Genomic DNA, 10,232 nt, shown 5'->3' on the forward strand with positions numbered 1-10,232 from the left:
TAAAATGGGAGAAAAGTAAACCCTTACCGAGCAACAAGTTTCTCAGTAGTTTGAGGCTTGGGTCCAGGTCACTCAATCAATACTGACTTGGTTGAGCCTCTGTATTTGCAAGCATGCTAGCAAGCTATTTGGCTATAGTGGATGGGGCAACTTGCATGCAAACATGTGACGATTTGAGAATTATGACCATACCAAAGAAGGGGATGAATCATGCAACCACTAAGGTGACAATATGGTTGCATCTCTATGGTTGTAATGTTATTAATTTGCGGCCTTTGGCTTAGTGCATCAGCAACCACATTCTCCCTTAGTGTGGCCTCCTCTCATCCTCAGAATCTGATTCCGATGTGCTTTTCTCTTGTGAGCGTCTTTTTCTCTTTTTCTTTGTGCGCTCAATTTCTCTTTCTGAATTCTCTCAGTCTCCCTCTCTTGTATTAATTGATCTTGCAGTGCATGCAACTGATCTTGAATTGATGGTGATTGTGGGAAGTGTTGTGCCATAGTAACTCAAAAAGAAACGAAATATACTCAATAAAATATCCACTTATCTCGCTTGTGACTTTTGTCGAAAATTTTTTGCAAGAGTGGCAATCGACCCGAATGTCGGTTGTCTTTAGTGGATTTCCACGATCTCAATTCAATGATGCTATATGATAATGAAAGTTTTCCACCAAGTTTCAATAGTTATGAGAACTTCAGCAAACTCCCTTGGAAGAGTGTAGAAAACTCTATTGAGATGTTACAGTCGAAAAGCTTGTCGAAAGTCGCTTAAGAATGTCTCTTCTTTCGTCCTTCAAGGCAAGGCTTTTGTGGGAAAGAAAAAGGAAGAATTGAGGACTTTTTAAAGTTTAGAGAGGGTGAAAAGAGTTGGTGGAAGAGTGGTAAGCCAAAGTAGAAGAATGATAGCTTATCGAGATAGATTTGAGCACCTATCTTGAAGGTCACTGCACTTATCTCCTTCTTCTTCAAACTATGACGTTTTTCTCTTGATAAGTGGTGATTAGACCCGCTAATCTGCTTGATGATAGCTCAAACAGACCGGGGAATTGGATTTGGAGGCCATGAAAAAGCTATAGCCAGCTCAGAAGGCAATTGGTCGTCGGATGACTTGAGCTTATTACCTTCTTCCTTGACGTGAGGGGCTGGTTTTTCTATTTGTTTGAGCAGGCTGAAATAAAATTCAGCCCTTTGGCTAAGGAAGAAGCTCCAGAAGAGGCCCAGGGACCTTTGTATCGATGCTGGGGCAGCCCGGGTGAGACAAGAGTAAGCAAGTAGTGATGTCGCAGCTTGATTTCATCCCCCTATTGCAAAATTCATCTCCTTTGTTTGTTAGCACTAACCTGCTAGGGGCAAGCTATAGCAAGGAGGCGGCTTCCTGTCTAAAGCAGCCATTTCATCCTTTCAGAAAGGAAATGACTGCTTTCTTGATTATTCTTTTCTTTTGTTTGCTTTCTCTTTGTCTTCATGTTTATCGAGTTCTTTCTTTGGCTTCCTCTTCAGTTTTGTAACATTTCTTGATCAACTTCATCGCTTTCTGAGTGGTGTCATCGATTCCTCGATCGATCAAACTCAACTTCTTGTTGGAAAAGTTCCTTGCAACAGTGCTTAGGTACATTTTTGCTTTGCGGAAACTCTTCTCATCGGTCGTTTTCACAGTGTTCAAGTAATTCATAGAATAGTTTTGGAAATTGTCTTCTCGAACTTTACAATCCAGAGACATTTTGCGAGTGTATGACATTCTGACAAGAAGCTCCATTGGGCTTCAAAATCACAAGCTTCCAAATTTCGGTGCCCCTCATTAAATCATCCTCATGTTTGACTGTCTTTCGGCTTCTTTTGAATCAGTGGCTCTACATGCTCTTCTCCGCTTGTTGCTAGCACTTCCTCAAATCTGCTATCTAGATCTCTTTCCTCCTCGGTTTCCTTGCCCACTCTTCCCTCTCCTTGCTCCATCGCAAACCACCCCAAGACCGCAAGAAACTCACAGCTCCTCCTGCTGCATCTTGCTTCTGCGTCCGCATGGACCTTCAGCCACACCGCTGAGGTCATCTTTGTTGCCCTCCAAGCCTTGGGCTAGGTGATGTATGTGGCTGTTGTTGCCCACAAGAAACCCATGAGCTTGATACAGCATCCCACGTTACTCCACGCTTGGTGTTTTTTCACCTCCGATTATTCGCCTTACTAGCTCTAGCTTCTCTTACAACTACATGAAAACTATCAAGCTGCAAACTTGGGAGGACTATTTTTGCAAACTCGTATAGGAAAAACCGAAGGATGAGTACGGAAGCCTTAAAAAATTTTAGTATGCTCTTGCATCAAATATAACATCACTGACTATCTCTACCTCTATTGTATCCATTGTTACCTTAGGAACTTGTTTGCTCCTCAACATCGATCTGACTACAACTAACATCTTCAAGGTGATTGCAAGCCGATTGTAGCGGTAAACAATTGCAACTCGTCTCATTCTAATGAGGAGTAGAATAGCAAGTACGACACTTGTAGAAGCTAGAGCTACGATCTTTGTGATTCTGTGCTTGCACAAATGAGCATTAGAACTGGGTGCTAACTATATGAAGGACCCTGCAAGCATGCCTCTACTGTCAAGACACAAACTAGGATTGCCAAGAAAAGATGCATATGAGAGATTCAAGAACACTCCCTTGCTTGGAATTGTGTTGTGTAGATTGTTGTACGACAGATTCACAAATTGAAAAAAGGTGAGATAGGCAAGCTTTGCAAGTATTTTACCAAAAAAAGTGATTAAAGGAAATATCAAGGCTCGTTAGGCTTTTTAGCCTTGCCAGAATGGATGGAATCGAGCCACTCAAACTATTGTTAGACAAATTGAGGAGCAGAAGCGCAATCCACTAGAGCGTTGGGAGTATTTCCAAAGAAACTGTTTGCAGAAAGATCCATTGCTTGGACAATTATCATACCTGCTAGTTCAGAAGGCAATAGTCCTCTCAGCAAATTGTGAGACAAGTCGCAATGAATACAGAATCTTGCTTCCTAGCCCAATGTTTTCTCCAATTCTAAAAGCACTAAATTGGTGCAGTTACCTATCTCGACTGGTATGCCTCCTGTTAATTCATTGTAGCGAAGCAAATAGAGTTCCTACATTTGATCTAGTTTCCCCAGTGATGCTGGTATTGTGGTATTGTGGGGCTTAGATGGTTTCCATCCACATTGAGGAAAGTTAATGATGTCAAGTTTCCAAACTCAGGAACGATGGTTCCTATAAGCTCATTTTTTTTGCCAACATCAGTATAGAGATTTGGTAGCGAGCATTCTAATAGTGTTAGGAATTGTGCCCGAAAAGTTAATATATGTGACATTGAACTTATGAAGAGCAAAACAGTTTATCAAAGATTGGAACGGAATGTGTCCAGTAAGCCAGTTTTCTAGGAGGATGATATCTTGGAGCTACCGAAGCTTATCGATTTTAGGAATGTGGCCACTCAGCTAATTATAACTAAGAAATTTTTTGAGAGCATGGAGCAGTTTCCAAGGGCTGTGGGGCTGTTGCCACTCAATTCGTTATGTGCAAAACTTAGCTCATCAAGTTGAGCAATTCTGCCAAATGAGGGTGGTATGATCCTTGTCAAACTGTTGAATGGCAAAACGAGATAAGCCCACGCAGAGAACATTCTCAAGTTTACTGGAATCATACCATGGACGAGGCTTTGACCCACATGAGTGCTTTCAAGCTACTACAATTTGCAAGTGACGAAGGCTTCCTAATAGAAAGTTTAATCGAAAAGATCTCATCTGACACATTACTTGTAGCATATATTGTAGGGATTAGTGCATGTCTCACTGGTACAAAAGGATTGGTGAAAGATGTGCTCTATATTCCAAAACTCAGCAAGAACCTTTTTCAGTAGGTCAAATGACAGAACACAATTATCGAGTCATCTTCATAGGAGATGAATGCACTATCAGAGATAAATCTAGAAGATGTCAGCTAGTAGCAAAAGGTGTCAAGGAAGGGTGCTTATACAGAATGCTAACTACAGTACTAGAGAAGCATGCCATGTCAGCTCAACCGCAACAGATGCCACTATCTACAAAATGGCACAAGAGATATGGTCATGTCAACTTCAAGTACTTGTTAGAACCAGGAATCAGAATATGACAATTGGGATTCCTAAGCTACAATTTCTTGGAAAAGTTTGCGAAGCATGCTGCTTCGACAAAAAAAATCGAACCAACTTTGGCAGAAGTACCTCTTGTGCATGAGGTATTCTTGATTTGATACATATAGATGTATGGGGTTATGCCCAGACCCATAGCATCAATGGTTCACTTTACTACTTGACTTTTATCGACGACTACAACAGATATTGTTGGGTCTACTTTTTGAAAGAGAAATCTGAAGTGTTTTTCAGATTTCAAGAACTCAAAGCCATGGTAGAAAACTAGACAGGAAGAAAGATCAAAGTCATGAGATCAAACAAAGGAGGTGAATACACATCTTCAGCTTTTGCAGAAGTCATGGCATTCGAAGACAATTCACATGTGCAGATACTCCTCAGCAAAATGCAAGAGCTGAAAGGAAGATGGAACTTTAGCAGACAGTGCTAGAGCAATGCTTAGTGAGAAGCATCTTCTGAATCAGTATTGGGCAGAAGCAATAGCCATTGCAAACTATTTGCTTAATCGGCTTCCTACCAAACCGATACAAGGTATGACTCCTTATGAAGCATTCACTGGACATAAGCCACACATTGGGCATCTCCGCATATTTGGTTGCATAGCATATGCCCACATACATGATGATCATCGTAGGGAATTGGATGCAAAGTCACGTAAATGCATCATGGTGGGCTACAGTGAAGAAAGCAAACAATACAAGTTGTATGATCGCATCAACCGCAAGGTCATATCTCCAAAGATGTAATCTTTGATGAGGAATCAGAATGGAAAACCTCAAATACACAAGAGATGGAAGCATTGACTTCATAGTCATCTACACTCCAGGCAAAGCACATTGATGTCAGAGAACACTTCATCAGAGAAAGAGTGTTACTTGGTGTCATCACACTGCAGCATTGTGATAGCAAAGAGAATGTTGCAGACATCTTTACCAAACTATTTGGTAAAGAGTTTTTCAAGAAACATCGACTAGCTCTTGGTTTGATGCAGAGGAAGGACATTCCCATTAAAGGGGTGTGATGGAATGTAATGCTCATTCCTTCTTCGATTCCCCAGAATCATCATCTTAAGGGAAGGCCTACTTCATGATGTTGATCTTGAGGGAAGGTGTTGAGAGTCCACGCTCAACATCATGTGATCATGTGTGCATAGCACCATCATGTGATCATATGTGCATAGCACTAACCCAATAGAGTGCTATAAAGGAAAGGGTTAGATGCCCTAACTGTAACCTTAAATGGGTTTGTATATATTCTACATTTTCAACTAAATCTAGTGTACAGTTAGCCATTGTACAGTTAGCCATTTGTGGTGTCCTCTCTAGTTGTGCCCTCTCTCCTCATCTCCACTCTTCTCCTCTCCCCTCTTCATATTTTGTCAAAATCCCTAGAGTTAGAGTAACTTACCATTTATCAATTCTTTTTAGACCTTGGGTTGGGATATACATATGAGGGGCAACTCCCTTAACTTGAGACTATCTTCTTTTGTTTTGGGAGCCTTCCCTTGAACAAAGACGTTTTTTTCTCTTCACATTTCCAACAAAGGCACATGGGGCCATGAACTAGGAAGGAAGCCTACAAGCGCATGCGTCTTGAGCCATTCAACAGAGTCATAAAAGAGTTCATAGTCAAGGGTCATAGTGACATGCATACCTAAGTGAGAAGCTGCTGGTGTTCCTGTACAAGTCCAATGCCCTCTGTGTGAAAGTTTTTGTGTTTTCAATTGAGCTTTTCTTCCATAGTCAAAGCCCATGGGATCTTTGGGGGTAGCCTGTGCATCATCCTTTTTTCCCTTTCCTCTATTCAAGGTCCCTATTGCATGTGCAAAAAGTTCATTGAATTATCATCTTGATGTGTCTCCTACATTGCTGCTATGCCCTTCATCTTGTCTTTTGGAATCTTTTTGAACTCCAAGCTCTCCGCCTTGACTTATGTTTCACCTCTAGACTTAGAAGCACAAGCACCACCCCTAGTTTGTGGATGGGGATTGAAAAAAACCAGCCTCTAAAAGCCTTGATTGTAGAGAAGTAATTGGGCCTAGCAAGAGAAGGTGGCGTTGCTTTTGCCTCCCCTGATTACATAGACGGGATGCTCGTCCTTGTCTTCAAAGAAGTCTCTATCATGCTTGATAAGGTCACTACTACCGAATTTGTGGCTTTCCCCTGGGAAAGGTTGAGGTCCATGCCCTTTTGGTAGAGTGCTAGTGAAGTCTTACCAGGGGGTGGGGGGAAAGCCAACTAGTCGGCGAGATTCTTTTCTGAGGAAAAAGGCATGAGCAGAAGTCAAGGAAAGATGAGAGAGGTTGTCACATGACCCTTGTTACCTTAACATGACTACTTCTCCCTTAACTCTTGGAGTTGAAGTGAGATAAAAAAGAGGGAATCGAGAAGATGGGCTTTCATCCAAGTCACATCCATCTCCATCCTCTGTCTCCCCTTCCTATTCAAATTGATCTCATCAGATTTGTGCCTTCTTGATATCTTTTACACCAAGTTGTTTGTTAAGAGCATATCATTTATTTTGGAACACCTCCAATGTTTGAACAATATAAGCAACCGCTTCATTAAGTCTGATAGCCAAAACAACTTCATGCTTCCTTGATTCTGCCATCTAGCCCCTTTAAGTATCCCATTCACAAAAAGTTTCTTAATAGTGATATATTTGGAGACTTTAGCTTTTTGATATCATGCAAAATAAACAATGCCAAATGCACATATTTGCCAATCACAAATGGTTTTAGCTTTGTCCAATGCCTACTTGTGATAACATTTCAAAGAGAGATACCAAAAATGGGAGTAAGGTCTAGTGCCAAAGAGGATTTTGTAAATTTTAATCAAGAGTTATCACTTCAGAGAAATGATAATCTTTTTAAGATGGAGGGAATAAGAAACAACTCTATTTTTAGAAAACTGTGACATCTTAAGGCCACAATGTCAAACGTAGGCAAGTTGCATGTCCTTACACTAGCCCTCAAAATTATTATAAAGCACATTCCCATGATACCAATCCACTCTTAAAACTGGAGATGCAATGCTAAACACAAGACAAATGCAACAAGGTTCCCTTATTCTCTTACAAGTGCTATGATAACATATTTGCAACCATAATTCAAGTAAAGTAATCACCAAACCCTTCACTACAAAGGTAGAACACCTTTGTCATGACTAGTAACACTTTTTGTTGCCATGAATTTCTTGGCTATATATGTGTGGTCGCATGGGGAAACAACGATAAAAAATCTCATCACCTCAATCTTGATGCTCTATAAATTCTCTCATACTCTATGGTTGCCTACAATGTGTGTACATAAATCTTTGTGTGACTCCTCTTATTGAGTTTACAAAGGAGGGTTGGATGCAAATCGATCACATCTAATAACTATGCTCCAGCATTAGATATTGCAACTTCTTTAGAGCCTTCATAGGTTTTGTAAATCGACTCTAGTTGGTAACAAATATGCTGATTCAAGATATTTTTTGGGAAAGCTATTCCAGCCAAACCACCATTGAGCACACCATTCTACTTGTAGGCAAGATTGGGAGGTTTGTTATTCTAAACCCATAGACGTCAAGTAAGCCTCCAAGTTTAAGCTACACAACTAGTTGCAGCCATAGCAATGGGTCAGAGTAGAATTTTGGTGTAGCAAGACTCTAGCAAAAATAATTTGCCCTTCCACGCCTCCAAACGCATAGCGGTGCCTCCTCAACATCTCATGGGAGTGTGCTCTAAGCTATCTTTAGGTGAATGTGCTCAGTAATGATAGGCCTTGTGAAAATTAAAGGATTTCTAGAATAGGTGGATGTCAGCAATGCTCGACCTTGTGAAAATTAGAGGATTGCAAGAATTGGTGCACCATAGAGGACCCAAAAAATATGTGGCCACGTGCAACTATGGAAAAAAAAGTCCATTCTAGTAGCTTGAATTTTTGTGTGTAAGCACTATCACCATTCGCTTTTGGTGTTCCTGGCCAATGGCCAAGCAATAAGGCACTCACCATTCCTTCACATATGTGTCTAAGAGTGGTGGTAAGACCAATATCTGTTTGCTACATCACAAGGCAACAAGCATTGACACATGTTGTACTCTAGCATATGTGGTGGCCATTATACCATGTGTCCTTTGTTTGTACAGTTGCTACAACTTACGTGCCTTTTAAATGTTTTGGAAACCAAACGTTTACATCTACATTTCAAATCTTTTGGATGTACATCTACATGCACAAGGATTGTTTTATTCACAAAATATTTTTGCAAAATTATTCTAAGGTGAAAGGAATCTAGGACCCCTATGTAAGTAAGGGTTTTTATCCCCTACACATTTTATGTAGGGTTTATAGTAGTGAATCCTAAGGATGGCGCATGAGATCCCAAGGGATTTTGTCACTCTTTGCTCATTCTCAGTATGCGTTTGATCTGTCCCAAACTTCTCATGCATATATTTCTAGGTTGTCTGTAAAGGGATGACTACATCTTCGCTTGTTCCCACCATCTTGAGGTTCAAGGGCTTTATTCTACCATGTGCTCCTCTTAGCCTCTCGAATTGGTTTGTACCCTTTCAGTGCACCCATGTCTTGGCCTCCTTTGAATGTGCTTCCAGTTTGTCCTTCACTTGCCTAGAGCATTCAATTACCTGACTTTGAAGATTTAATTGAAGGAAATCCACTCTACAACATAATCAATCACTAAAGCAGAATATCAGCATATGCAAGATTCTAGAGAGAAGCTTGTCTAGCAAATAAGCAAATCATTTCTAGCCAAGAAGTTGTTCACTAGCTATCGAGGCCTTCTCTATGTCTATTACTTGTTGCTACATCATCACATTGAATTCTATGTGTGTGTGTGTGCGCGTGTGTGCTTGTGTACATATGTATGTATTCTAATAATTTTGAAAAAAGAAGGGCATTCCCTTGGAAGAGCATGCCTGAGATCTGATCGGCACCAAATCAAATACTTTTAGCAGGCAAAATTCTATGGCCTTTATTTTACATTTCTTAAAAGTTTTGACTAGCATTAGTAAAGGATTTTTAAAAATCTCAGAGTTTTTTGACTGGCAAAATTTCAAATTGCCAAAATCTCAAGCCTTGCTTGGAAGCACTCAGAGAGAAATGAACCAAAGAAACTAAACAAAATTAATGGGAACTTAACCAAACCAAAAGACTGAGCTCTGAAAGAAAATGTAGTCCACCTTAGATGTGGTCCCCATGCCCTAGAAGTCCTAACTTAGAGGGGCAACTATCACTGGCAGCCTATGGTAAGGGAATTACATTCTCACCGGTTCTCTATTGGAGATGAGAGTTCCCATGGAGGACGGAAATCTCCACTTGCTCCTCTACCAGGTTCACCACAACCAGCCATCGATTGGCAATTTCCCATCCATGCTCATGGACCAAGATCGCCCCTTGATTTGTCTCCGGCTGCATGTCATTGATTCATCACCAGTTGCATTCAATAATGCCTTTGCTTTTTTAGGATGGAAGCAATGGCATCGATTTGTCTACCTGCTAAGCCCACCCTGCAGAAGGCCTAGAATTAGTTGAAATTTTAATAGTTGCCACTCCCAACATCAAGGGCTGCGGCAAACAAACGATTGTGATCTCTGATCCATAGGGCCATGTGACTATACGAATCCCACTAGCAGCCAGTTTGAAGTGCCCCCATAGTGCCACACACTTTTCTTTTTTCAATTCTAGCTTGCTAGCGTTGCATTGCAATGCCCAAGCATTGTAATTGGCCTACATAGTCTAATCTTCCATATAGTTGGCTCAAACAGCCTACAAAATCATTGTCAGGTCTTACTAATCCTTCTCTCGAATCATGCAAGCCTTTGTGGGGATGTGTTTCTCCAATTGCTACACTTTGAGCCTAGTGTCATTTGGCCAAAGATTACATGACTGCTTCCGTGCATTGTTTTGTAGCAACTCAGACTAGAGCCACACATGCCAGCCCATGGTGCATTTTATTTGGCGAATCTTGCCCAGTCTATGATCATGAGGCATTAGTCTCTAAACACCCTGAGAATCTTGCGAGTCCATGATCACTGGGTGGTGAGTGGTGCCTATGGTGGAAGAGTCTCTAT

The sequence above is a fragment of the Dipteris shenzhenensis genome, chromosome 10 (assembly GCF_047967505.1).
Source record: "Dipteris shenzhenensis isolate YYH24624 ecotype China chromosome 10, Dip_SZ_1.0, whole genome shotgun sequence".
In the NCBI taxonomy this organism is placed as follows: Eukaryota; Viridiplantae; Streptophyta; class Polypodiopsida; order Gleicheniales; family Dipteridaceae; genus Dipteris; species Dipteris shenzhenensis.